The 26,920-nt window shown below is 39.2% G+C and overlaps 2 pseudogenes; both read right to left on the bottom strand.

The window, feature by feature from the left end:
* Positions 1-20,178: 20,178 nt before the first annotated feature.
* Positions 20,179-20,770, bottom strand: LOC107000959 (suppressyn pseudogene; annotated as a pseudogene).
* A 3,217-nt stretch (positions 20,771-23,987) lies between these two features.
* LOC144332664 (transcription factor NF-E4-like) lies at positions 23,988-26,578 on the bottom strand (annotated as a pseudogene).
* Between the last annotated feature and the right edge of the window lie 342 nt (positions 26,579-26,920).

Below are 26,920 nucleotides of genomic sequence, written 5' to 3'. Positions count from 1 at the left end.
TTTGATTTTTAGCCCAGTGAAACATGTGTTGAACTTCTGACCCATGAAACTGTAAGAGAATACATTTGTGTTGTTTTATTCAACTCGCTGACGATAATTTCTTATGATAGCAATAGAAAACGAACACACAAACATTAGTATATTTTATAATTTCTGCATTTCTTTAGTGTTCCATCTTTGTTAAGATAGAAATTATGCTGATAAAAATATTTTCAAAGATGGAAAGGGTTAAGTAACTAAAATTTCTCTATCTTTCATATGACAGTCTATGAATCAATAATTCTGTACACAAGAAATCTTCACTCCCAAGAAGGTAACAGCCATCTTCATACCAGTAAGCTATAAAATTCAAAAGAGGCCTAGCACTGTGGTGGTTGCTCATTCCTGTAATCCAAACATTTTGGAGGCGCAGGCAGGCGGATAGCTTGAGGCCAGGGGTTCGAGACCAAAATGGACAAAAAAGCAAGACTCCATCTCTACAAAAAATAAAAACTAAAAATTATTTGGGCATGGTGGAGTGCACCTTTAGTTTCAGCTACTTTGGATGCTGAGGCAAGAGGATCAGTTGAACCGAGGAGTTCAAGGCTGCAGTGAGCTATGTTTGTGCCACTGCACTCTAGCTTGGGTGACACAGAGAGACCATGTCGCTAAAAAATAAATAAAGTAATTAATAAAATAAAATAAAATTCAAAAAAAGTATTGCTTATTGTGCCAAAAAAATAATTTTACATAGCAAAGACTAACCCTTATAATTTTTAAGAATTATATCAACTTGTGACATAAGATACTGTATAATTGTGACATGAGATATTGCATAATCCTTAAAAATTATGACATCACAAAAAAATTATCACCAAATTAATTCATCTTTCTACTAATCATAGCCATGTCCCAAATGATCAAATATTCTTAACAAGGCTTTAGGAAGTGTTTGAATAAAAGCTGTTTGTGATGTGTAATAAGTGCATTTTAATTCCAAGATTTTGGTATATGAATAAAATCAAATATCAAGATTCATAAACAGATATTGAAGAAAACGCATCAACATCTGGAAGTTCATATCATGGAGAAAGATAGTGTAATGAAAACAAAAGCATAAGAGATTAATCTTTTGGGAATGTTTGCTTCCTGGAAACCAAAGGTACTTTCCTATAAAGTGAGAAATGTGAATTAACTACAAAAATATTATAAAACAAAACAACCTAACATAGCCCATATGAAATGCTTAAAACATAGTATAAACTGAATGTTTTCTAAAACAAGGTGTTTGTTAGCATACTTAATTAGAATTCAGAAATAAAGCATTAAACACATTTAGATCTTCATTCTGAAGAGCATTCTGTTAGACATTGTGAGAAAATTCAGAAACTGAGTCTCTGACATTAAGGAGTTTAAAGACTCTCTGGGAAGTCAAGACGAGTGCAAATGAAATGGCATAGAATTATTATGTAACAGTTTCTAAGAAGTGCACAATATTAAAATGATGTAGAAAAAATGTAGGAGTGAATTATGATTTATCAGTAAAGACAAGAGGTGGGCACCCATATCCAGAAATAAATTGGGTTGCCAGGTGTGTAATACTAATGGAGATGTGTTGAGAAAAATTTTGAGAGGAAAAACTTATCCCTTGGTAGTCCTCCAAAATGACTTTAATTTTCACCATTAGTCCAACCCATCAACTACTCATTTAACTAGAAAATGTTTATTGAGTATCACACACAATGTTGCATGGGCACTAGTATAAGTATTTTTCTTTCTTCTTCCTTTCCTTTAGTTGAGCCATTTGAACTATGATTGTCTTCTGGAAGAGATTAGGCAGAAAGCCATTATCATATCCTAACATGCAATTATGAGCCACACCTTTTTCTCTTCTCCGATCCCTAATTTTACTAAACAATTACAATAGTCCTTAGATACTTCCCAGCTATCTATTGTATACACTATTGCCAGAGCAATCTTCTAAAATCATGATTCTCATTATCTTCTACTTACTATTCACCAATCAAAATTTACTTGGTTCAGTGCCCCAGTTCTTCAGGGCTCTAAATAAAGAGCCAAAGTGAAATGAAGAAAAGTTTCAACAGAGGAGGAGAAGAGTTCAGGAAATGACTAAAACTTCATTACATTATGAAGTCTGTAGGTCCTGGTAAAAGATTCAAATGAGAGATAATTGGTAATGATATGATGGAGAATGAGTGGATGAATATCTTTGAAATGTATCATCCTGTGGGCAGAAAGATAAGAGTTCAATATTTGATATGAGTATGATTGATCTGCAGATAATTATGGAGAGTTTAAAACTTAGACTTTTATACATCAATCAATTCATACAAAGTAGGTAAATTCATACCATAAGAATGGAGGGGCCGAGCGTGGTGGCTCACACCTGTAATTCCAGCACTGTGGGAGGTCAAGGCAGGTGGATCACCTGAGGTCAGGAGTTCAAGACCAGCCTGGCTGACATGGTGAAACTCCATCTCTAGTAAAAACACAAAAATTAGCCAGGCATGGTGACGCGCACCTGTAATCCCTGCTACTTGGGAGTCTAAGGCAGGAGAATCGCTTGAACCCGGGAGGTGGAGGTTGCCATGAGCCAAGATCGTGCCATTGTACTCCAGCCTGGGTGACAAGAGGGAAACTCCATCTCAAAATAATAAAAAATAAAGAATGGAGGAGCTTCTGAGAAAGATACATGTTATGGGAAAGGAGCAAGGAACAAGGAAGTAATTTCTGGAAATCCCTGAATGTGGATATAAAAAAACGAAATCAGAGAAACAGGATTAAAGGGAGAGATAATAGAAGAAATGAATGTTATAAAATTTGTTTATTTTAGGGCTTCTTAAAAAGTTATGTTTTATTTACAGTCAAAGAATTTGTGTATAGGATGATGTAACTAAAATAAAGTGTTCAGTGAAATTCCTCCCGATTCTCCTTTGGGTCAGGTAGATTTTGATATTAAGCAGGCTAAATGGTTCCAATTTTTCTTTTCTGGGAATTAAATAAACCAGAGCTGCTTTTTTTGACTGTTTATAAAAGAAGAAAATGAGCTGCCAAGACACAGTTAATAATATTGTATATGTTTGAATTTGTCACAGAGGAACTTTTAACAAGCCCTAGCATGACATCTTGTTTTTGAATGCCCCCAGCCAAATAACTTCCCAAATTTCTTACTCTTAAAACAGCTCATAAGTATAAGCTGGTAGCCAAACTATAGCATGAGCCAAGAAACATTGCTTATTAAGCCACTAGGACAAACTGAGTTGCTTTAAGTGATTTTACCTACTGAATCATTAAAATGAACCATAATAATGCAATCTTTTTATTTATGTTGAAGTAGCTAAAGGCTAAAGGTGTTTTAATTTATCAACATGAGTTTATATAGAACTTGACTATGAAGAAAAACATCATTTTGGGATGCTATCCAAGAACACAGACCCTGCACGAAGAGACAGGAAGCAAAGAATGAAAGAAGAAAGTTTATACAATCTTCCAACTCTTAAATTCCCATTATATAAGCGTTTCAGAGGTTCATATGCCCAAGGATGACATATACTGCCAAACCTTTATCCCTTTCCAATTGCCAATTGATCATAGTCCTCCTCCTGAATGAAAATAAGCCAACACAGAATTCCGAGCAGCTACTACAAATTGACAAGTTAGCATGTTATTCAAAAACAAAGTGCCATTTCTAAGACATTCAAAAGTTTTTCAGAAAAAGAGTTTGAAAGAGGCTTTTTTTTTTTTTTTTTTTTTTGAGACAGAGTCTGGCTCTGTCACCCAGATTGTGGTGGCACAATCTCGGCTCACTGCAGCCTGCAGCCTCCACCTCCCTGGTTCCAGTGATTCTCATGCCTCAGCCTCCAGAGTAACTGGGATTACAGGCGTGGGCCAGCACACCAGGTTAATTTTTATATTTTTAGAAGAGACAAGGTTTCACCATGTTGGCCAGGTTATTCTCGAACTCCTGGCCTAAAGTGATCTGCCTGCCTCGGTCTCCCAAAGTGCTGGGATTATAGGCATGAGCCACCATGCCCGGCCTGAAAGAGGCAATTTTATAGCATGCTTTCAGAATAGTATATGAACCTACGGTTCATAATCCATAATTAAAGAGAGCAACACAATATTATCTATCATCCATATCCATCCATCCTTCCATCCTTCTATTTTTTTGTTACATTTCCTCTTAGCACAGAGTCCTGTGAGCTATTGCCTGAAAAAAGCATTAAATTGTCAGTTTGAACTTCATTCAAATAATTAATTACAGTAAATCCTAATTACATGCAAAGAGTATCTTGTTACACTTGTGCTGATCTTATATTGACTTCATTGCAAACTTTTACAAATCTCTCCTTTATTCCATTTAACCCGCAACTTCTTCTAGTGCCAAATCCTTCAACTCCTAAGAGATAGGGAAAACATAGCTGCCATATATATTATTTGTATTTATCTGGAATAAATGCGCGCACATGATCCACAGTCGTAGAAGGTAGGAAGACAATGGGCCAATCACTTAGAAATATGCTTCAAGGACTAGGCGTCATGGCTCACGCCTATAATCTCAGCATTTTTGGAGGCCAAGGCGGGCAGATCTCTTGAGCCCAGGAGTATGACACCAACCTGGGCAACATGGTGAGACCCAATCTCTAAAATTCTTTTAAAAAAGAAAAAGAAAAAGAAAAGAAAAATGTTTCGAGGCAAAGCTTGGAGAGCACTAACTTTCTTAGGGAACTGGAAAGTCTTCAGGGAGGAGATTATGTTTTCAATGAAAGAAGGCTAGAGGTTCTTCAGCAGAAGAGAAAAAAGAGCGTTGGCATTTTTAAAAAGTATTTAAAAGGCCCATGGGATGCAGAAGTGGATAATGAAGTCAATATGGTATGGTAAGACCAGATGTGAAATGATTTTGGATGCCAAGTTCAAGTGTTTGGATTTTTATAAATAAATAAAAATGACTCATTAGAGGTTTTTTAAGCTGGTAGTGAGTACATGATCAGATGTGGAATGTAGATGAGTGTAACCTTATTTTTTTTTAATTTTAGTTTTTCTTGCTTTTCTTTCTTTGATTATCAGAAAATACCTATTTATGTTTGAAATTATAGAATATAGGCCGGGCGCGGCGGCTCAAGCCTGTAATCCCAGCACTTTGGGAGGCCGAGACGGGCGGATCACGAGGTCAGGAGATTGAGACCATCCTGGCGAACACGGTGAAACCCCGTCTCTACTAAAAAAATACAAAAAACTACCCGGGCGAGGTGGCGGGCGCCTGTAATCCCAGCTACTGGGGAGGCTGAGGCAGGAGAATGGCGGGAACCCGGGAGGAGGAGCTTGCAGTGAGCTGAGATCCGGCCACTGCACTCCAGCCTGGGCGACAGAGCGAGAATCCGTCTCAAAAAAAAAAAAAAAAAAAAAAGAAAGTATGGAATATAGGTAAGTCATACCATGGAAACTAAAACTCACTCATAATCCCATTCACTCAGAGATTATTTTATTCCTTTTTAATGAGTTAGGATAAATATAAACATACACATAATATATGTATAGTATTTATAAGCAATTATGCCTTCGAATGAATTCTTTTATGCATACCTTTTTGTAATTTGCCTCTTTCACTTAATAATATACTGTAAACGTCTTTCCAGTAAATTCACATAATTGTCTATTTTTCAGTATCATAATCAATACCGAGATAATATTTTTGGTATTCATATTTTTACATATTTATTTCATTATTTTTCTAAAATGAATTCACAAAGATGGAACTGTGGATTAATGAGTTTTCATATTTTATACCTTATGATTCCATTTTCTTATTATTCCCTCTAAAAAGCTATATCCATTTACATCTCAATTAATATTTATGAGAATGTATGTTCCTCCCATGTCTGCAATATTTTGTGCTACCATTTTAAAATTTTTGACTATTTGATTGTGAGAAAGTTCTCATTATAATTTTATTTTGTACTTTTTGATTACTCCTGAAGCTAAACATATTATATACTTATGGGTCATTTGTTTCACATCTTTGTGAACATTGTTTACTGATTTCTTCTATTGGAATAATTGTTCTTTCTCTTTTATTTGCAAGAATACTTTAAATATTAGTTGAGTAAACTTTCAAGTGCAACATATATTTTAAATATTCTTCTGGGTTTCATTTTATTTATAATGTTCCTAAAATGCAAATTTTTAATTTTTAGATAGTAATGTTCATCAAGATGTTTGTCAACTTAGTGATTTTTGTCTATTATGTCTTAAATTAATTTTGATGAATAACATGACAAAGAGCTTTAAGTAACCATCCTAACATTATCTACTTAAAATTAGTTTTTCTTTATGAAATTAAAATGCTACCTTTATCATGTTTTAAATTATAAAAGTCAGTAGAGCAGAGTGGGTAAATTCATTGCACTTAGCATAATAGAAAACCTCTTTTTACCACTTTGATCTCCTTAAGTCTTAACTTCCTTAAGGGAGAGAGATGAAAATAGTACTAGATTATTATATTAAATAAGGTAATGCATTTAAAGCACTTAGCACAGTGTCTGGCTCACAATAAGCATTGGTGCATGATACTGTTGTTATTTTTATGTTAGTATATTGTTCTGGGTTTTTAAAATTATCTTCATTGATTATTGTGTCTACTTTCATACCCAAGAGATAGATTTAGTTATTTTGTAACTTTAAGTACTTTTTAATACCTGATAGAAGAGTTTTATTCAATCACTAAAAAATATTTGTTCAGTCTCTTCCTTGCCTTTAAATGGCTAGGATATAAAGATATATGGATAACCAATTCAGTACTAGTTCCTAATTGATTAAACCCACAATCACATCTTACTGAGGATTTAACCAGGTTGTCAACATCAAAGTATTTAAAATATCATTTACTTTTTGTTTGATCCTGAAAACACCTGGGTCTCATAGCAACATGCCTTTAGCAACATATTATAAAATCTAGTTTTTATCTACTAATGGTTAGTCTCATCCATTTTTATATCAAGCACATTAATTTTAGTGTCAAAGGGCAAGTGTTTCATAGTCTTATACCATTACTCTTTGGTATACCCTGTAAGATTGGAATCTTGTCCTCTTGTTGGAACTTTAAAAACAAAAACACTTAAATGACATCACTTGACACATAACACAAAGCAAATGTGTTTGCTGATAGATTTTTCGAGAAGAGTAATTGAACATTTGGATTTGTCAATATTTATACAGACTGCCCCAGAGAGACTGACAATATAAATAGGAAAAATGCTTCATGTTTGAAAAGAAATGGACTCAGAATGAAACAGAGCTGGATTTTGAATCCTGGTTCTATTTATTCCCTAGGTAAATAGGACAAAATTATTGTAAATTTCCTACTGCTGCTATAACAAATTCTCACAAATGTAGTGTCCTACAACAAATGTATTAACAGCTCTAAAGATCAGAGACATGAAATCAAGCAATTCCTAGGGCTACATTTTTTTCTGGAGGATTTAGAAGTGTTTCCTTTCCTTTTCCAGCTTCTGAAGGCCACTGCATTCCTTGACTCATGCCCCCTTCCTCCATCTTAAAAGCACATAACAACCTCTTTCGTTGTCAGTTTCCTTTCTGCTTCTGACATCCCTCTCTCTCTCTCTCTCTCTCTCTCTCTGGCTCATAAAGATCCTTGTGATTACATTTGACCCACCTATATGGTCTAGGACAATCCTCCCTTTTCACAATTTCTAACTTATTCACATCAGTAAAGGCCATATAAGGCAGCAGTCCCCAACCTTTTTGGCACCGGGAACCAGTTTCATGGAAGACAATTTTTCCACAGACTGGGGTCGGGGGGATACCTTCCAGGTGACTCCAGTGCATTACATTTATTGTGCACTTTATTTCTATTATTATTATATTGTAATATGTAATGACATAATTGTATAACTCACCATAATGTCAATACACAGGGAGCCCTGAGCTTGCTTTCTACTACTAACAGTCCCATCTGGGGGTGATGAGAGACTGTGACAGATCATCAGGTGTTATATTCTCATAAGGATCATGCAACCTAGATCCCTTGCATGCATAGGTCACAATAGGGTTTTGCGCTCCTATGAGAATCTAATGCCTCTGCTGACCTGACAGAAGGTGGAGCTCAGGGGGTAATGCAAGCAATGGGGAGCGGCTATAAATACAGATGAAGTTTCACTCACTTGCCCACTGCTCACCTCCTAGTGTGCTTCCCAGTTCCTAAACAGGTTCCCAACCCATGGTTCAGTCCATGGCCTGGAGGTTGGGGACCCCTGATATAAGGTAACATGTTCACAAATTCCAGGAATTAGTATGTGGACATCTTTTGGGAGTCATTATTTAGCCTACCATAATCATCATACTAGAGGAACTCGTAACTACTAGAGATGATACTGAAACGACTCATGAATTTATTTACTGACATCTACCTTGCTACTTTTATAAAGAGGGTTTATAATACAGGTGCACACTTTGGGCAAGTGTTAACCTCTTCACCTGTAAAGTAGAACTAATAGAACTACTTACACATAGGGATATTCTGAGTATTACATAAGAAGTTTAAAGGGCTGTTCCCATTCCATTATACAAGAACACTGTGGACATTGCACTAAAAAGTGACCGTTTTCAGAGAAAAAAAGATAAAATAAATACTTTTGTGCACGTGTGCAGCACATTGGCATTCCATTCTAGTCACATTATAGTTACTTCAATTAATTTGCATGCTTAAAGAGAAATAATGTAAATAATCTCATTTGTAATTCCACCCAAAGAGCATGTGAAAGTAACTATGAAATGTATTCCTTAAATCTACTTTTCCTATGGGATCAACTGTTTAAATAAACGTACTCTTTCAGATATTATTGCATTTTTTCATTTACATACCTATTTCTATGCTGTGAAGGCAATATGACGAGGACTTTTCCTAACACAATACCTTGTAGTTGGCACTCAGTATATGATAGCTGTTATTATTATGCAAATAAGTATTTCTTTAAAGACAATGAGGGTTCACCAATAAACTGACAACATGTAATGAGAGACAGCAGGCTAGTGGAATGAACAGACTTCAGAGTCAGTTACATCTAACTTCAAATCCTGAATTTGCCATGAGCTGTATTCTTAAAAATTTTCCTTTAACTCTCTAAACATTAATTTTGTCATTTTGAAAAAGGAAATAAAAATTATATCTCTTTAGATGTGAGGATCAAATGAGGAAATGTTCTTAGAGCTCCTTGAATACTGTTGGTCAGTAAATAGTAATTATTATTATTTAAATAAATATTTTCTTAATTAAAATATATTTAGCAAACAACTTTCTGAATAATAATTATAGTTATCATAGATGAAAAAAATACAGTTCTTAAATTCTGTCACTAGGTTTCTGAAACATAAAAAGGTCTGTGGTCCATGACAAATTGTTTATTACTAATCAATTTTCATTGTGAGTCCTAGTCAGGCTATTCAGGATCACATGTAAGTGCACATGCACAAACATGGATGTAAAACTTCCAATGTACCTTCAGTGATGGAAGTTTATTGAAAGAATTTAAGGGAATATGGAGTAGCACAGTTCTTAGTGTTAGCAAGAACATAGTCATCTTCACGTTCCAGATCTTCTGAGACCGGAAAATGCAATAAACTCTACAGATAAGTGGCTCAATATTTTTTTCATTTAACAACTGTGGTTTTATTTACTCAATTTCTCTATTTCACCAAATATTTAATTTGGCCAACTTGCCAAGCCACAATAAAGAAGTCTGGATTTCTTTTTGCTGAGTCATTGTCAAGTTAATCTCTGACTCCAGTACGTCTTTGACCCAGACTACACTGAAAGTCTCAAGGCCTTCTTTGCCTTTTTCTGCTTATAGGCATGAGTAGGCTCCTTTGGCCTCTTTTCCCACTGGCCTCTGTGTGGAAACTCAGGCTTATACTTCTATGTCTCATCATGCCAACTATGCTTTAACGTAATAGCCCTGTCCTCTGAACTATACCTTGCTCATACTTGGCTGTTCAAGACTTTGAAAGACCTCAGGAGTGTTTAGATGCAACCACGTATGTAAACTGTCTTGGAAGAAAGATAAGAACAAAGAAATAATGGTGACGAGAAAACACCCTAAAAAGAAAAAATCACAATACAGAGGGGAAAATTAATTTAAAAATACATTTTGCAGAATTATAATCCTTTATTTCACTCTCTAAAATCTCCACAACCCACCACAATTGCCACACTATGTGCCAATACTAAGTACATTAATCCTAGGAAGGCAGAGCCATATATATTGGACTTGAAGACATGGCCTTTATGACCATTAATCTATTTCCTTTTTCATTTTTAATAGTTAAAAAAAAAAAATTGGTGATCCATCTAGCATCATGTTCTTACCTATAGGTAATTGTTACCCCCTTCTCAGCATTTTACCCTTGTGATTTCCTTAAATTTTTACATTGCAGTTGATGTTTGATTTTGTTTGAAAAGAAATCTAAATGAGTTTAGGAACTCATGTGGATACTTGAGAGAACAGCATTGAGGAAGATAGGCTGGGAGGGGCAAATTTCCCCTGAGGTGGGAGTTCAGCAAGGAGGCTGATTGAGCTGGAGCAAAATGGATGAGGAGGGGAGAGGTAGGAGGTCAGTCAGGAGAAGAATCATGTAGACCTTTTGAAGCACATTAATCAGGTAGACCTTTTAAAGCACATTACTTTTTGTATATATTCAAAACAGAATACAAAATATAGGGCCAAGAGCAGTGGTTCATGCCTGTAATCCCAGCACTTTGGGAGGCCAAGGCGGGAGGATCACTTGAGGTCAGGAGTTCAAGACCAGCCTGACTAACATGATGAAACCCCATCTCTACTAAAAATTCAAAAATTAGCCAGGTGTGGTGGCTTACATCTGTAATTCCAGTTACTCTGGAGGCTGAGGCAGGAGACTTGCTTGAACCCAGGAAGTGGAGGTTGCTGTGAGCCAAGATTGTGCCACAGCACTCCAGCCTGGGTAATGGAGTGAGCCTCCATCTCAAAAAAAAAAAAAAAAAAAAAAAGAATACAAAATAACAGCCCTGATATTTCCTCCTGTTGTGCAATCTTATCATTCTAGTCTGTCTTTAATTAATTTCAGATGGACTCCAGAAAAATGTTGCTTTGAAAGAAGTTTTTATTGGATTACAAAGAACTGAAAATACATTTAAATTTTTAAGAATTATGTACTAGTAGATTTTATTCAATTCCATTTGACAGGATACCCAATTCCAAAGAAAATTGTACCAATATTTTTCTGTTCATCTATCATGTTCCTCTATTATCAGATTCGGTGTCTATTTTATTTGGAGAAGGCTGCTCTAACTTCAGACTTAGATCATCTCTAATCAAATCTAATGGGAAAAGAGTAAGATAATTTTTCTGGCCAGTCCTAACATCTTACTAATATCGATTGTGTCACACTCAAATTCCTGAACTTGGCTATAAATGACTAGCCAAGGGGATGGAATATATTTATTTCTATCACCATGGATTATATGCTTCTATCAACAGAGCATCCTGAATCAATCCACAATGGCAGTACTGGAATTAGGGTGAACTGATGTTGAATAATACACAAACAACCGAAGAAATGTCCAATCATTTGGCTACTTCATCTTCCCATTCATACAGCCTCAAAAATATCTATCTACATAATAAACTTATGTCACATCCCACAGAAAACACATCCTCCTTCCCTTTCCCAAAGAAATAATGAGAAATAAAAATCTTATTCAATGACCACACAGAGTTCTGGGTTCAAAATAGCTATTCAAGGCACAGTCCTCTCAGTCAGATCTATCTCTAACTCCTCTTTGCCTAGAGAACTAATGCTGTATACTGTGTTTAATAAATCCCAAAACATTCAATACACACTTTTAAGCTGCTATTTTGGGAAGGTAAACAACATAAAGTGGTTGCTGGTACATAATTCATGTAATATCTTGCATGACAGGGAAAGAAAGGACTCCTTGACCTAGGAGTGAAATATAGTTCTGCTCTCTAAGGACTTCTGTTGTTGAGAAGGAAATGGTTAGAGGCAGTTTAGTGGACCACTTCTTCCCTAGTGGAGATAACGGGGGGAAAGAATTCCACCAGATCTCCTTGAACACAGGGATTTCCTATCTAAAAAGTAGGATATTTCTGGTCTATTTTTCTTGTTGTAGCAAAATCTGAAATCTATGGACTTTGCTTATACCTGCTGTTTGTGAGTATCCTTTAAATAATTAATAAAATTTGATACCAGGTAAGATCTATAATTTATGTGCACCTGCTTTGACAATTCAATCTATTGAGTTTATACAATTCTTGTCTATGACCATATCCGAAGTGCATCCTGAAATTCTTTATCAGTGTACTTCATTTAACCTCAGGTTCTAGAGCCTGAAGATTATTTTAAGGCTTGAGTGAATTTATCCTCTTTTTTGTAAGGCTTGAGATTTGTCTAACAGTAAAACTTACTTGAAGTCTTGATATATTTTTAGCCTATTTGCATTTTCTCTATCTCATGGGGTAGTAAACAAAGGGAACTATCATGAAGAATCAGAGTGTTTAAATCTGGACAACATGGTTGGATTTTCTGTCTTCAAGAGGTTGGCATAGCTACTATAGTACTTTTAATCGTGGCCCCCTAAAAGATAGATTGAAATCCTAACTCTCAGTACCTCAAGAAGGTGGCCTAATTTGCAAATAGGGTAGTTGCAAATGATTAGTTAAGGTGATATCACATGGGAATAGGGTGAGCTCTTAATCTAACATGACTGTGTTCTTATAACAGGAGCAGAAACACACAGACACACAGAGGGAGACAGCCATGTGAATGATTAAAGTGATGTGTCAACAAATCAAGTAACTCAAAGGATTGCCGACAACTTCCAGAAGCAAGGAGAGAGGCATGGAACAGATTCTTTCTGGGGTGCTTCCAGAAAGAAGCAACTCTGCTGGCATGTTATTTCATACTTCTAAATTCCAGAACTGTGAGATAACAAATGTATGTTTTTCAAAGTCATCCAAATTTGTGGCACTTTGTTGCAGCAGTCCTGGGAAACTAGTACATCGACACTGCACTGCCAATTTCTTTAGCCCTGAGCTGAATTTCCTTTTTCTTTGTATCTATGCCTCTGGAGTGTATTTTCTCAACGGGAGTAATTCATCCCATTGTCAGGAAATGACTACTTAATTGGAAGAATGTGGGAGGGGCTTGAGAAACTAGAATATGATTTTTCTAACTACCAATCATATCTCTTGCTAAATTTCCCACTTCTAATATTGCTTGAATCAAATGCTAGCTTAGGGCAGAGAATTTGGCTTTTCTACATTGCTGCTGTAGTTATAGCTATCTCAGACTTCAAATTATAGGTAGAAAGGAGGCTGGTTGCAGTGGCTCATGCCTGTAATCCCAGCACTTAGGAGGCCAAGGTGGGTGGATCACATGAGGTCAGGAGTTACCAGCCTGGCCAACATAGTGAAACGCTGTGTCTACTAAAAATGTAAAAATTAGCCGGGCGTGGTAGTGGGTGCCTATAGTCCTAGCTACTGGGGAGGCTGAAGCAGGATAATCACTTAAACCTGGGAGTCGGAGGTTGCAGTGAGCAGATTGCACCAGTGCACTACAGTCCAGGTGACAGAGTGAGACTCTGTCTCAAAAGAAAAAAAAAGGAAAGAAAGAAAAAGGAAGGAAGGAAGGAAGGAAGGAAGGAAGGAAGGAAGGAAGGAAGGAAGGAAGGAAGGAAGGAAGGAAGGGAAAGAAAGAGAAGAAAAGGAAGGAAATGAAGGAAAGAAGGAAAGAGAGAGAGAAAGAAAGAAGAAGAAAAAGAAAAAAGAAAGAGAAAGAAAGAAAGAAAGAGAAAGAGAAAGAAAAAGAAAGAAAGAAAGAAAGAAAGAAAGAAAGAAAGAAAGAAAGAAAGAAAGAAAGAAAGAAAAAAAAAATTAAGAAAGAAAGAAAATAGAAAAGAAAACAAAGGGAACCCTTACACCAAAATAATATTCTCTAATATCTTTATTTTTAAATAAAATGGACCTGGTTTAACACTTTCTCATTGTTTGACCTTATTCAATGTTCTAAATGATGAATGCAAAACAAAGTTTCTCATCTTGTTCAGCGTGGCCACAGGAAATGCTGCTTAAACTGTTGCTTAAACAGAGAACAGTTTAAGCAGTTGTTTTGCTTACACTTAATAAAATCTGCCAACTTCCAAGACTAGAATTGAGGCCCACATTGCTCTTCATGTGACCTCATCAGCTTGAGCAGACTACTTACAAAGTCTAGTTCTTGTTCAAAAGTTGACCAAGCACTCAGTTGTGATTCAAGTTGCTTCTACTGTAACCTATGTTATTGTCTTTTCACATACAGTTTGACCAGGCCCTCAAACAATATCACTGCAACCCAATTTCCTACTTCTATGATATGCCTACTCTGTCCTGGCTCTATTCCCATATAGGATCTCTCTTTATAGTGGAAAGATGGCTGCCACAATTTTAAACATACGTTTTCTCTCATTTTGAGTCAATGAAGTGTTAGTAAAATCTTGGGTCATTTCATTGACTTTTATTTAGTCAGGCTTCCAGTTCTAAGTGAATCACAGTGGATGGAGCAATGCCATGTGCAAAATGACTTAGATCTGAGTCATATGATCTGGCCTCCACACCTCCAGAAACATATGAGCTAATCATGAGAAAGAACTAACCCTCCAAATGGCTCCTTGTATAAGTAAATTGAAGCTAGCCAGTAAGAAAATGTAAACTAAAATAATAGAATTACTAGGTTGGTGCCAGAGTAATTGCAGTTTTTACCGTTACTTTCAATGGCAAAAACTGCAATTACTTTTGCACCAACATAATAGAAGGAAGGGTGGAGGAAAACAGCAGAGTAGGAATTTCCAGTGACTGTACCACCACAGAAACATCAACATCTATTGAACAAATAACAAATATCCATGTGTGAAAAATGATTTCCCTCGAGATAAGGAAGCCAAATGAGAGACCATAGTACCCGGTTGTGGCACAATAATAAGAAAAGACTCCTTGAAAAGGGTAGGAAAGCCAGTTATACATTATCCCCATAACCCCTTCCCCAAGCCCAGGCAACACAGTGCAAAGAGAGAAACCATCTGCCTGGGAGAAAGAGAGGAAAGCGAGCACAAGACTTTGCCTTAGACTCCAACAGTGGGTCCACCATAGTAAAACCCAGCACTAGACAGACCCCCATAGGCTCATATTCCAAGCCAGTATCCATAGACTGAGCCTTTACTGACCCAACCTGGTGTTAGGCAGAACTACACATCTCCAGGATTCAGGTTTGAGTGGAAGAATCGATCTTCAGCCCACTTCCCACCAGGTCACCTTCAGACGGGTCTCAATGGCAGGCAGCCCCCAGAGGCTCCAGGCTTCTAATATGCCCCAGTGCCACAAAGGCTGCACCTGCCCTGAACTTCTTGCATTCTCCAGCACCACGCCTGACTCAGGTTTCTAATAGCAGTACACCAGCTGCAAATGCCCTGGCCTCTGGCCTACCTACCCCAATACTGTACCTGCTGCAGGGCTTTCCCAGACAAAGTCAGTCTGTGAAGACTAGAATAACTACCTACTTCTTTGAAAGCACAGACATCTATATACAAGGAGCAAGAACAATCAGGGACACACAATATTGTCAAACAGATAGATTAAGTTGCCAGTGATTGACCCTAAAGAAATGAAGATATATGAAATGGCTGACAAGGAATTCAAAATAGCTATCTTAAAGAAGCTCAATACTTCGGGAGGCTGAAGTGAACAGATTGCTTAAGCTCAAAAGTTTGAGACCAGCTTGGACACCATAGCTAAACCCTGTCTCCACAATAAATACAAAAATTAGCTGGACATGGTGGTGTGCACCTGTAGTCCCAGTTACTCAGGAAGCAGAGCCAGGAAGATTGCTTGAGCACAGGAGGTTGAGGTTGCAGTGAGTCATAATCACATCACTACACTTTAGCCTGGGTGACAGAGTGAGATCCTGTCTCAAAGAGAAAAAGAAAAAGAAGAGGAAGGAGAATGACAAGGAGAAAAAAGGAGAAGGAGAAGGAGAAAGAGAGGAGGAGGAGGAGGAGGCAGCAGCAGCAACAGCTCAGTAAATGTCAGGAAAATACAGTAAAACAATATAATAGAACTAGAAAAATAATATGTGACCAGAATGAGAAATTTAATAGAGAGATTAAAATAATAGTTTTTTTAAAAAAGCAGAAATCCTGGAGACAAAAAAAAAAAAATACAATGAACAAAATTAAAAAGACAAGAAATAGCATCAACGGCAAAATTAATCAAGGAGAAAAAAGAATCAGTGAACTTGAAGATACATTATTTGAAAATAGACAGTCAGAAGAGAAAAAAAGAATAAAAAGAAATAAAGATTATAGGATTTTTGAGACAACATCAAAAGAGCAAGTTTTTGAATCATAGGAGTTCTACAAGGAGAAGGGAAACATAAAGGGGTAGAAAACTTATTTTTAAAAACAGGAGTTCGAAACCTAAAGAAAGATGTAACTATCTAGGTACAGGAAGGTCAAAGGTCTCCAATCAGATTTAATTCAAATAAGACTATCCCAAGGCAACCAAACTGTTAGAAATGAAGCACAAAGAGAGGATTCTGAGAGCGTCAAGAGCAAAGAAATGAATAACATAAAGTTTCAATATATCTAGCAGCAGACTTTTCAGCAAAAATCTTACAGGCCAATAGAGAGGGGGATGATATATTCAAAGTGTTAAAGGAAAAAAACAGCCAACCAAGACTAACATATTAAACAAAGCTGTCGTCAAGAAATGAAAGAGAGATAAAAATTTCCCCAAACAGAAACTAAGGGAGTTCATCACCACAAGACATGTCTTACCAAAAAAGCTAATGAGAATTCTTGAAGCAGAAAGAAAAGAATTCTAATGAGTACCATAAAAATATCTGAAAGTTTAAAAATACTGGTAAAAGTAAGTATACAGTCAAATTCAGAATACTAAAACATTCTAATTATGGTGTATAAATCATTAAAATTTTTAGCCTGAAAATCAAAAATGTAAGTTATTAATAATTTTATAATAGCTATAATAATTTGTTAAGTGACAAGCAGCATAAAAAAATCTAAATTATACCATCAAAACTCAAAATGTTGGGGAGGGAATACAGTAAAATTGAAGTAGGCTTTTTTTTGCAATAAAGTTAAGTTGTCAGCTTAAAATAATCTATTACAGCTATGAGATTTTTCTTTATGCCATATGGTAAGCACAAAGTAGAATATCTATAGTAGATACCCCAGAAAAGGAATAAATCAAAATATACTATCAGAAAAATTACTTAAACACAAAGGAAGAGAGCAACAGAGAAAGGAAGGAACAAAGGATCTATAAAACAACTAAAAAAATAACAAAATGGCAGTAGTAAGTCCTGACCTATCAATAATTACCTTGAATGTAAGTGGATTAAATTCTAGCATCAAAAGACACAAAGTGGCTGAATAGATTAGAGATAAAAACAAGACCCAACTCTATACTGCCTGCAAGAGAAACACTTTATTTGTAAAGACATACATAGACTTAAAGTGAAGGGATGAAAAAAGATATTCCATGAAAATAGAAACCAAAAAAGAGAAGGAGTAATAATACATTTATCCAATAAAATAGACTTTAAGTCAAAAAAATTTTTTTAAAGACAGAAAAGGTTACTATATAATGATAAAGAAGTCCATTCAGTAGGAGGATATAAAAATTATGAATATACATGCACTCGATATTGAGACACATAAATATGCAAAACATTATTAATAGATCTGAGGGGAGACATTCACTGCAATGCCTAATAGTAGGGGATGTCAACACCACACTTTCAACAATACACAGATCACTCAGACAAAAATCAATAAAGTACACTGAATTTTAAGTACACTCTAAATCCAATGGATCTAACAGACACACAAAAAGAACATTCTATTTAACAGCTACAGAACACACACTCTTCTTCATGAAACATTCTCCAAGATAGATCATATGATATGACACAGAACAAGTTTAAACAAATTTAAGAAGACTGATACTATATTAAGTATGTTTTCCTATTGCAATGGTATTACAACTAAAAATAAATACAGAGAAGACTTCAGAAAATTCACAAGAACATGGAAATTAAACAACATACTCCTGACAAAATAATGGATCTGATATCATTTGGCTCTGTATCCCAACCCAAATTTCACCTTGAATTGTAATAATCCCCACATGTCAAGGGTGAGACCAGGTGGAGATCATTGAATCATGGGAACAGTTTCCCCCTGCTGTTCTCATAATAGTGAGTGAGTTCTCACAAGAGCTGATGATTTAATAAGGGGCTTCCCCCTTTGCTTGACACTCATTCACTCCTGCTGCCCTGTGTAAAAGTGCCTTCCGCTATGATTGTAAGTTTTCTGAGGCATCCCCAGCCATGCAGAACTGTGAGTCAATTAAACCTCTTTTTTGCAAAGCTCTTGTATTGGTTCAAACCCCGAGAACGTGCCAACAAACAACACAAGGTGGTGTGGAGAAACACGCTGTTGTAATGAGCACCTGGGTGCAGACAGCCTGAGGCCTAAAACGGTGTCAGCCCCAAGTGAGGGCGGGGCAGGGGTTTTATAGTCTCCTGTAAACAAGAAGTGTCCCAGTCTGACATAAGTGCTACGTGGTACCCTGGCGGCTCTCTCTCTCGATCTCCAGGGGGTACATTTGTTCCAGCCAGCTCTCTTCCTGCTTCTGCTATGTTGCTGATGCACGCCGCTGACACAAGTGGCTTTGTGCCTTGGAACTGGACCTGAGGAGGGAGAAGTTATTCATCCTCCAGCTTTCAGACCCCAGGGAGAATCTTTCATTCCTGTCAGTTTGGTTATAGAAAAGGGAAAAGGGACAACTTTCTCAATAACTAACTTCAGGTATGACATAGGGGGTGGCATGGGCACCTCAGAAAAAAAAAAAAACTTAATTTTGGGGGTATTCTTGAGAGACGGGTTGGTATCCATTGTGTCATTGTAGCAGTGGCACCATCTGGATTGTCTGGCAGTTAACCGTAGTTTCAACAAGTTTTAATGGCTTTCATTATCAGTGGGATAGGGGAGAAACAAGAGCAATCCATTGATGAGGATTACTGAGCCCGCCAGTGTTTTAAATCCTCCTAAATTAGAGAGCTACCCTCCTAGAAGGTTTGTTGGGTTCCATTCCTTCCAGGTTTGGACTGGTACATGGTCTACTTTTCTGATATTTGAGGCAATCTCTAGAACCACTTTTCCATTATTGTCTATGTTAAGACAACAATTGGAGATATTAAACTTACCACAGACCCCACCTTCTTCTGCTAATAAGTAGTCTAGTGCTAGCCTGTTTTGATAAATTGTCGCATGCATTTGGTTTTGTTGTTGCTCAAGCATTTCCAGGGCTGAGGCAGTTTGGTTAGTGATTAGAACAGCCCGTAGTATAATTATTCTATTTAGCCTATATATGAGAGTGTGATAACCCCATGAACCATCCTCAGCCCAAGTGGCAGGGCCATAATATTCAATGATCCATTGCAGAGGCCACTCGTCCTCTTGCCATCTTTGGCTTCCTCCTACCTTTAAGGATTGTTTTTCTCTGTTGAGGTTATCATATACAAGGACTCCAAAGGTGTTGCCTGCCTGCTTTGGAAGTAAAAAGAATCCAGGTTTAATTGTGCCCAGGAAGCAAGTACCTTGCCAGTGATAAGATAGCCATGAGTAATCCTGGGTTCCACATATCCAAAAGAATCCCTCAGGGGCAATCCATTGTAGGCTGGTGTTCATAGGATTGTCCCATAGTGTACTTAGGCAGGGTATGCAACATAAGGGTTAGTGGTGTTTGTACAGTACCAGACCATTTTTTACAAGACACAATTGAGGTATTTAAGTTAGAAGGAGACCAGGCTCCTTGGGGTAACCGAGGCCACCACTCTGCTGTGGAGGCGTTGACTGTTAGGGTTTGCTGACAGGAGCTTTCACCTACAGTGTGATGGGTTTCATCAGTCCACTTGTGGAATATGCACACTGTCCCTCTTACTGGGTTGGTAAGTGTCCGGGACTGCAGGTGTTCTTGAGGACTGAAAGTGAGACTGGGGTTTTGGGATGCTAGTAACTAAGGGGGAATGTCTATCCTATACTACAGCCACTGTTCACTCATACGAGCTCCCCCGCATACCCAGCAACTGGACACATTCATGGTAAGTGCGATGCTTTCTCCTAGATCTACAAACAGTTTTTTCCTGACTTGGGAAGGGATACATCTGCTTGTAGTTTTGTATATAAGGATGGAAATACCACGGGTGATTTTGGCGTTGGGGGAATTGTTGCTTTTGCTTTGGCTATAATCTGTTCTCTCTTTATGTCTTCTAGCACTTGAGTGTTTACTCCCCATTGTCCAATTTTGGTGAAGCAAAGCCACTGCCTACCCTTTGGACATGTAGTCCCATTAAGACTGCCAGATACTCCTGGATTTTTTACTTTACAATAACCTTTCCCTGATTCAACACCTTCCTCAATTAAGGTTCCATAACAGGATTTTTCTATATGAGTATGGTAAGTAAAGGATTGTTGCATTTTTCCTCCACAGTGGAAAAATTGATAACACTAACAGCAGCTCAGAGGCGCTGCTGTGGACAGCAGAGAAGCTACTGACAATATTAGGATTGTGATGAGGGATATTCCTGTATTAAGACTTTTGGTTGGAAGTGAGGTATAGCAGGCAGTTGGGTAAATATAGGCCATTTCTAAAAGCAAGTGATTAGTCTTCCTCATCTTTTGGTTCTAAGAAAAGAAATGTTGGGGTTGATTTAAGCTTGGTAGGAGAAATTGGCCTAGATGATCACTTTGCTGTTAATGTTTTAGAGGAAGAAGAAACCTTGGGGGTGAGCTTGACCCTGGTGTGATGGATCCAGTGAGGGAGTCCTTGGAGTCTTACTGCAGTTGGCATGCTGAGTATCACAGCGTAGGGGCCTGTCCACTTCAGTTAGAGCTTTTTGTGAGGGTCAGGTTGGCAGATAAACATGTCTGTGCCTGCAAGACAGTTATGTTGAGAGGACAAGGAGGTGTCAACAGGGAGAGGCATGACCTCATTTGCGGCTTCATGAATGAAAGATCATGTCTGATTTAAGGAAGGGAGGATTACCCAGGTAAGATTGGCAAGTAGACTTCACTCACATGCTGCCTGATAAATGGCTCTGCTATCTTCTATTCTTTGTTTGTACTTTCTCCAAGTGGGTAGGAGCATTCCCAACAACTTCAGAATGTGCAAATGTCATCACACAAACTCTCATCATGCATATAATTACCCACCAGGCCCCAGGCTTTGTTGGTAGGAAAAGGCAGCAGCCAGAGGGAACCCTGGGGTGACACTGAGTGGCAGATAAAGCAGGACTGAGTAATTTCTCAAACACAGCTAGAAAGGTGAGGACAAGTGAGAATAGGGCGGAGAAATTGCAAGAGAGGTTTGCAACCAACATGGAAAGAGTTGTGGAGGGTTTGCAGGATAGGGATTGTTTGAGAGTGAGGAAGAATGAAACGCCCTTCCTTGACATACTATGGTCCTTGCTTTTGAAGGTTTGGGGCTTGGAAGTCCTCCTTTTCTTCTGAGGAGTAAAAAGGAGAGAACAAAGACAGGGACAGAAACTGGCCTTGCACAGGTTGTAGGGCTACTTGTTTGGCTACCTTATCTGCTAGAGCATTTCCAGCAAGTATAGGATTGTCTGGGATTTGGTGGCCCCTGCAATGAATGATGGCAACTTTCTACAGGAGTCTGGCAGTTTGAAGGAGTTTGCTGATGAGAGAGCCATTTATGACAGGAGTGTGTTTTTGCAGTTAGGAAACCCCAATCTTTCCAGATGGATGAGTGTGAGTGCCCTATGTGGAATGCATAATGAGAATCTGAATATATGTTAATTTGTTGTTCACCTGCTAGAGTGAGTGCTTGAGTGAGGGTGATGAGTTCAGCTTTTTGGGAGATGGTTCCTAGGGGGAGCAGATTGGCTTCAATAGTGTGTGTGAGGTAACACTATAACATAGCCAGCATCTTGGCATCCTTGATATAGGAAGGAGCTGCCATCTACAAACCAAGTAAACAAGGCATCTGGAAAGTGTTGGTCTGTTAGGTTTGGAAAAGGTGTAAGAAAAATTTGAACAGTGTCTACACAGAAGTGTGCACGGTCTTGGGAGGTAGTAGCTTCAGGTAAGAGCATGGCTGGGTTTAAATAGGAGCTGATTAGCACAGTGATTTAGGGAGTTTCTATGAATAAAGCATACAGTTGGAGGATCCATGGGGCAGAGATGAGACTCAGTACACTGCGGTGAGCTAACATGTCTTTGATGTTATGGGTTGAATAAATTGTTAGGTTGGCATGAAGAGATAGTTTTAGGCTTTCAAGGATGAGGACAGCATCTGCCGCCAGTGTTTGGAAGCAAGTAGGCCATCTGAGAGCTGTGGTTTCAAGCTGTTTGGAGAGGTAGGTGATAACCTGGAGGGTAGGTCCCTTAGACTGGGTTAGAACACCTAGTGCAACTCCACGTCATTCATTGGTATAAAAGGAGAAAGCTTTGATGAGGTCTACCGGAGTAAGCGTGGGGCTGAGACAAGAGGCCTTTGGAGTAGACAGAAAGGTTGGATAATAGGCTGTTCAGGGTTCAAAGGCTCATGAAGAGGGCCTTTAGCAGCTTGCTATAACTGTTTGGCAAGTAGAGCAAAGGAGGGAACCCAAAGCCTAAAATATCCCACTAATCCTAGAAAAGAGAGAATTCCTTCCTTAGTTTGCAGAGGTGGGAGGGACTGGAGGAGGGATATGTGGTTGGTTGTGAGCCCTCAGGTTGCAGGGTAAAGGTTAGGCCTAGGTAGGTGACTGAGGGAGTGCGTATTTGTGCTTTTTTAGGGGAGACCAGATACCCCCACTCTGCCAGGAAGTTTAAAAGAGAGATAGTATGGGTGTTGCAGTCTTTGAGAGGGACTACACAGGAGTAGATCATCAACATATTGAAGGAGAGTGGAGAGTGTTAGGGATAAGGTACAGAGGTCGTGAGCAAGGGCTTGTGCAAAAAGGTGGGGGCTGTCTCTAAAACCTTGAGGTAGTATGCACCAGGTGAGCTGATGTGAAAGGTGGGTGTAGGGGTCTTCCCACGTAAAGAAAAAGAAGTCTTGAGAATCAGGGTACAAATGAATTGTTAAAAAAAAAAAAAAAGTGTATCCTTTAGGTCTAGGACAGAAAAATGGGTGGTATTGGAGGGAATTGTGGAAAGTAAAGTTTATGGGTTAGGAAATACTGGACATATGTGAGTACAGTTTGGTTAATGAGCTTGAAGTCCTGAACTAAGTGATAAGTTCCATCTTGCTTTTTAACAGGTAGAACTGATGTGTTAAAAGGGGAGTTTGTTGGGCAGAATAGGTGACTGGCAAGGAGGTGAAAATGATAGGCTTTAAGCCTACAAGAGCTGCTTGGGTGATTGGATACTGCTTCTGTGAGAGGAACTGGGTGGGGTTTTTAAGGATAATGTGGATGGGAGTGTGGTGTTTTGCAACTGAGGGTGTGGAAGTATCCCAAACAGTAGGGTTAACTATGGATGGAGCATAAGGAAAGGTTGCATATTTTAGGGTGGGAGGTTGGAGGAGTAGAATAAAGCTAGAAGCACCAGAGGGGTCTGGGTGGATGTGCTGGGTACCATGGGGAACGTAGAAGTGGAGAGTAGTGTGGAGTTTTGAAAGGATGTCTCTACCTAGGAGTGGAGTTTGTCATGAGAACAGGACTAAGAAAGAGTGAGTGAAGGAAAAGGTGTGAAGGGAGCAGAAGAGTAGAGGGGTGACTCGGGGTTTGGAGACTTGTCCATCAATACCCATAACAGAGACTTTGGAGGACTGGGTGGGTCCTGAAAAATTAGGTAAAGCAGAGTAGCTTGCCCTGGTATCAATTTAAAAAATATACTGGCCTACCTGCCACCAGCAGGGTTACCCTTGGCTTGGATGAAGAGACGGTAGTTGCCAGGGCATCCATTCCAGGGCACCGTCAGTCTTCAGTGGCAAGGCCGATGAGATCCAAGTAGGAGGTTTTGCCAGCTCAGGGAGAAATGGGGGTGGTCCTTGCAAAGGCCACTCATAGTATGACTTCCAGTGGGGTCCTCCACAGATGGGGCATGGCCTCATGGGCTTACCTGGGTTAGAGCATTGTCTGGACCAGTGGCCTTCATTGCTGCACTTGAAACAGGTGCCAGGTGGAGGTGGATTATTAGGAGGCTTCCGTGTGGAGCTGTGACCCCTTGGGCCTTCAGGGCCCCTGTTGGCGGAGGCAAGCATTTGAAATTCTGCCTGTTTTTGCCTTTTACCTTCCTCATCACAATTGTTAAAGACTTTGAAGGCTAAATTAAGAAGGTCTCATTGTGTGGTTTGAGGGCCATCATCAAGCTTCTGAAGCTTCTGCCAAATATTGAGGGTGGATTGGGAGATTAATCGAACGTTTAAAATAGTGGTTCCTTCTGGGCTGGCTGGGTCTAGGTTGGCATATTTTCTCACGGCTCCAGTTAAATGAGAGTAAAAGGGCTGGGTTTTCGTCACGACCTTGGGTGATTTCCAAAAGTTTTTCATAGTTTACTGCTTTCTGGGCACCCTTTCTGAGTCATGCAAGGAGACACACAATCATGTGGTCTGAATAGCAGTGTCCGGGGCCCCATCTTGATAACCCTGGTGGGAGTCCTGGTCGGGGACTGCCTCTGTGCCAGTAGGCTGGGTAGGAGCCTGGTGAGGAATTGTATCAGCCTGTGCCTGAGCTAAGGGGTCTTCTGGGGTGAGGGTGGAAGAGAGGATAATGTAGAGGTCATGCCAAGTTAGTTTGTAAGACTGGGTGAAGTACTGAAACTCTAATATTAGAGGTAGGATCTTCTGGATATGAACTGAGTCTTTTGTTAATTTGAGAGATATCAGTGAGGGAGAAGGTAACATGAACTCTAAAAATATTTTCATTTCCTGCTACTTCCCAAAGGGAGCACTCTAGCACAGGTATTGAAGTAAGGGTGGGGCATGGGCCAAAGATGGCACCTGAGTGAGTATAGGTGGGAGAGAAGGAAGAACCTGGAAGTAGTTTCTGTTGCGGGTTTGAAGGGGGAAGAGGGGTTGAGTTAACAGGCAGTGGAGGATAGATAGGGGCTTAAGGTGGTGGGATGGGTTTATAGGCCTCAGGAGAGGGCAATGAGAGAGGAGAATGGGTACAGGCAGTGCTAGAATTGTCCTGAGGAGAGGACAGTGTAGGAAAAGAAGTGGATACTCTTGGATGTGGTGCTGGATGGGAGGATGGCAGCTAGGAAGGTGGTGGCTAAGAAGATGGCTGCTGGGAAGGTGGCAGCTGGGAAGAAAAAGAGGTGGCTTGGGGAGTTAAAGAAGATGGTTGAGAGAGAGAGGAAGGGGCTGGGAGGGGTAGGCAGCGTTCTGCTGGATCAAACAAGGAAAAAGAGGTAGGGTCAGGAGGAGAAAGGAGATCAGGGTGGCGATAATGGAGGAAGGTTTGAACAGGTGAGCAAGAATTGCAGAGGTCAGATTGTAATCTGAGTGTAAAAAAGGCCTGAACATAAGGAATTTCTCCCCATTTTTCCAGTCCTCGGCAATAATTGCTTAAGTTAGTTTAAATTGTAAAGTTGAATCTTCCATTTGTGGGTCATGTGGACCCATTATCCGATTCATACTGTGGCCAAACTGAATTGCAATAAAAAAGACAAGGCACTTAGGGTGGATATCTTGCCAAGGCCTAAGATTTACAGGTTTTTTATGAGGCAGCCTAGAGGGCTGTCCTTTGGAATGGAAGACAGGGAATTTCCCATAACAAAGGGAGGATGGGGAAAAGGAGACCTTCCTGGATGGCCGGAGGGAGACATAAAAGGAGCAATCCTCACTGCTGCCTTTTTCGTTCCTAGAACTGGATCAAATAGCTTAGAGGTGTCCCCCTAAGACCAGATGATCAGCGAGTGCTTCACATATGTCGGAGGAGCCTTGTTGGACCAACGTTGGATTTTTGGACCAGAGAAACCAAGAGAGGCTGTGCGGATTTATCTCTGTTAACCAGGCTCCCAGGAAACTTACCAGTAGGTAAGATCAGTGACCAATGTGCATGCACAGAGAGGCCACTGGAGACTGAGGAGCTTCCTTTGTCCAGCTGCTGTGGCCTGCTCTCTGGGGTGGAGGAGTAGGTCCACAGAGGACGTGGACTGGAGCCCCTCTCGGGTTTCAGCACCTGATTCAAGGCTCTTGATTGGTTTGAACCCCGAGAATGTACCAACAAACAACACAAGGTGGTGTGGAGCAACACACTGTTTTAATGAGCACCTGGCTGCAGACGGGTTTAGGCCTAAAATGGCATCAGCCCCAAGTGAGGCTGGGGCACAGGTTTTATAGTCTCCTGTAAACAGGAAGTGTCCCAGTCTGGCATAACTGCTACGTGTTACCCAGACAGCCTCTCTCTCTCGATCTCCAGTGGGTAGTGTCTTCCAGCCAGTTCTCTTCCAGCTTTTGCTATCTTGCTGATGCACACTGCTGGTGCAAGTGTCCTTGTACATTGGGACTGGGCCTACACAGGGAGGAGTTATTCACCCTCCCAAATTTTCATGCCTTGGGGGAGAATCTTTCATTTTCTTTATAAATTACCCAGCCTCAGGTATTTCTTCTTAGTAGCATGAGAATAAACTAATACAATAAATTGAAATTGGGAGTAGTGGGGTGTTGCTGTAAAGATGCCCGAAAATGTGGAAGTGACTTTGGAAGTAGGTAACAGGCAGAGGTTAGAATAGTTTGGAGGGCTCAGAAGAATACAGAAAAATGTGGGAAAGTTTGAAACATCCAAGGGACTTAGAGGGCTCAGAAGACAGGAAGATGTGGGAAAGTTTGGAACTTCCCGGAGA

This window comes from Macaca mulatta, chromosome 11, assembly GCF_049350105.2.
Source record: "Macaca mulatta isolate MMU2019108-1 chromosome 11, T2T-MMU8v2.0, whole genome shotgun sequence".
Lineage (NCBI taxonomy): Eukaryota > Metazoa > Chordata > Mammalia > Primates > Cercopithecidae > Macaca > Macaca mulatta.
This window is presented reverse-complemented; position numbering and strand designations above follow the sequence as displayed.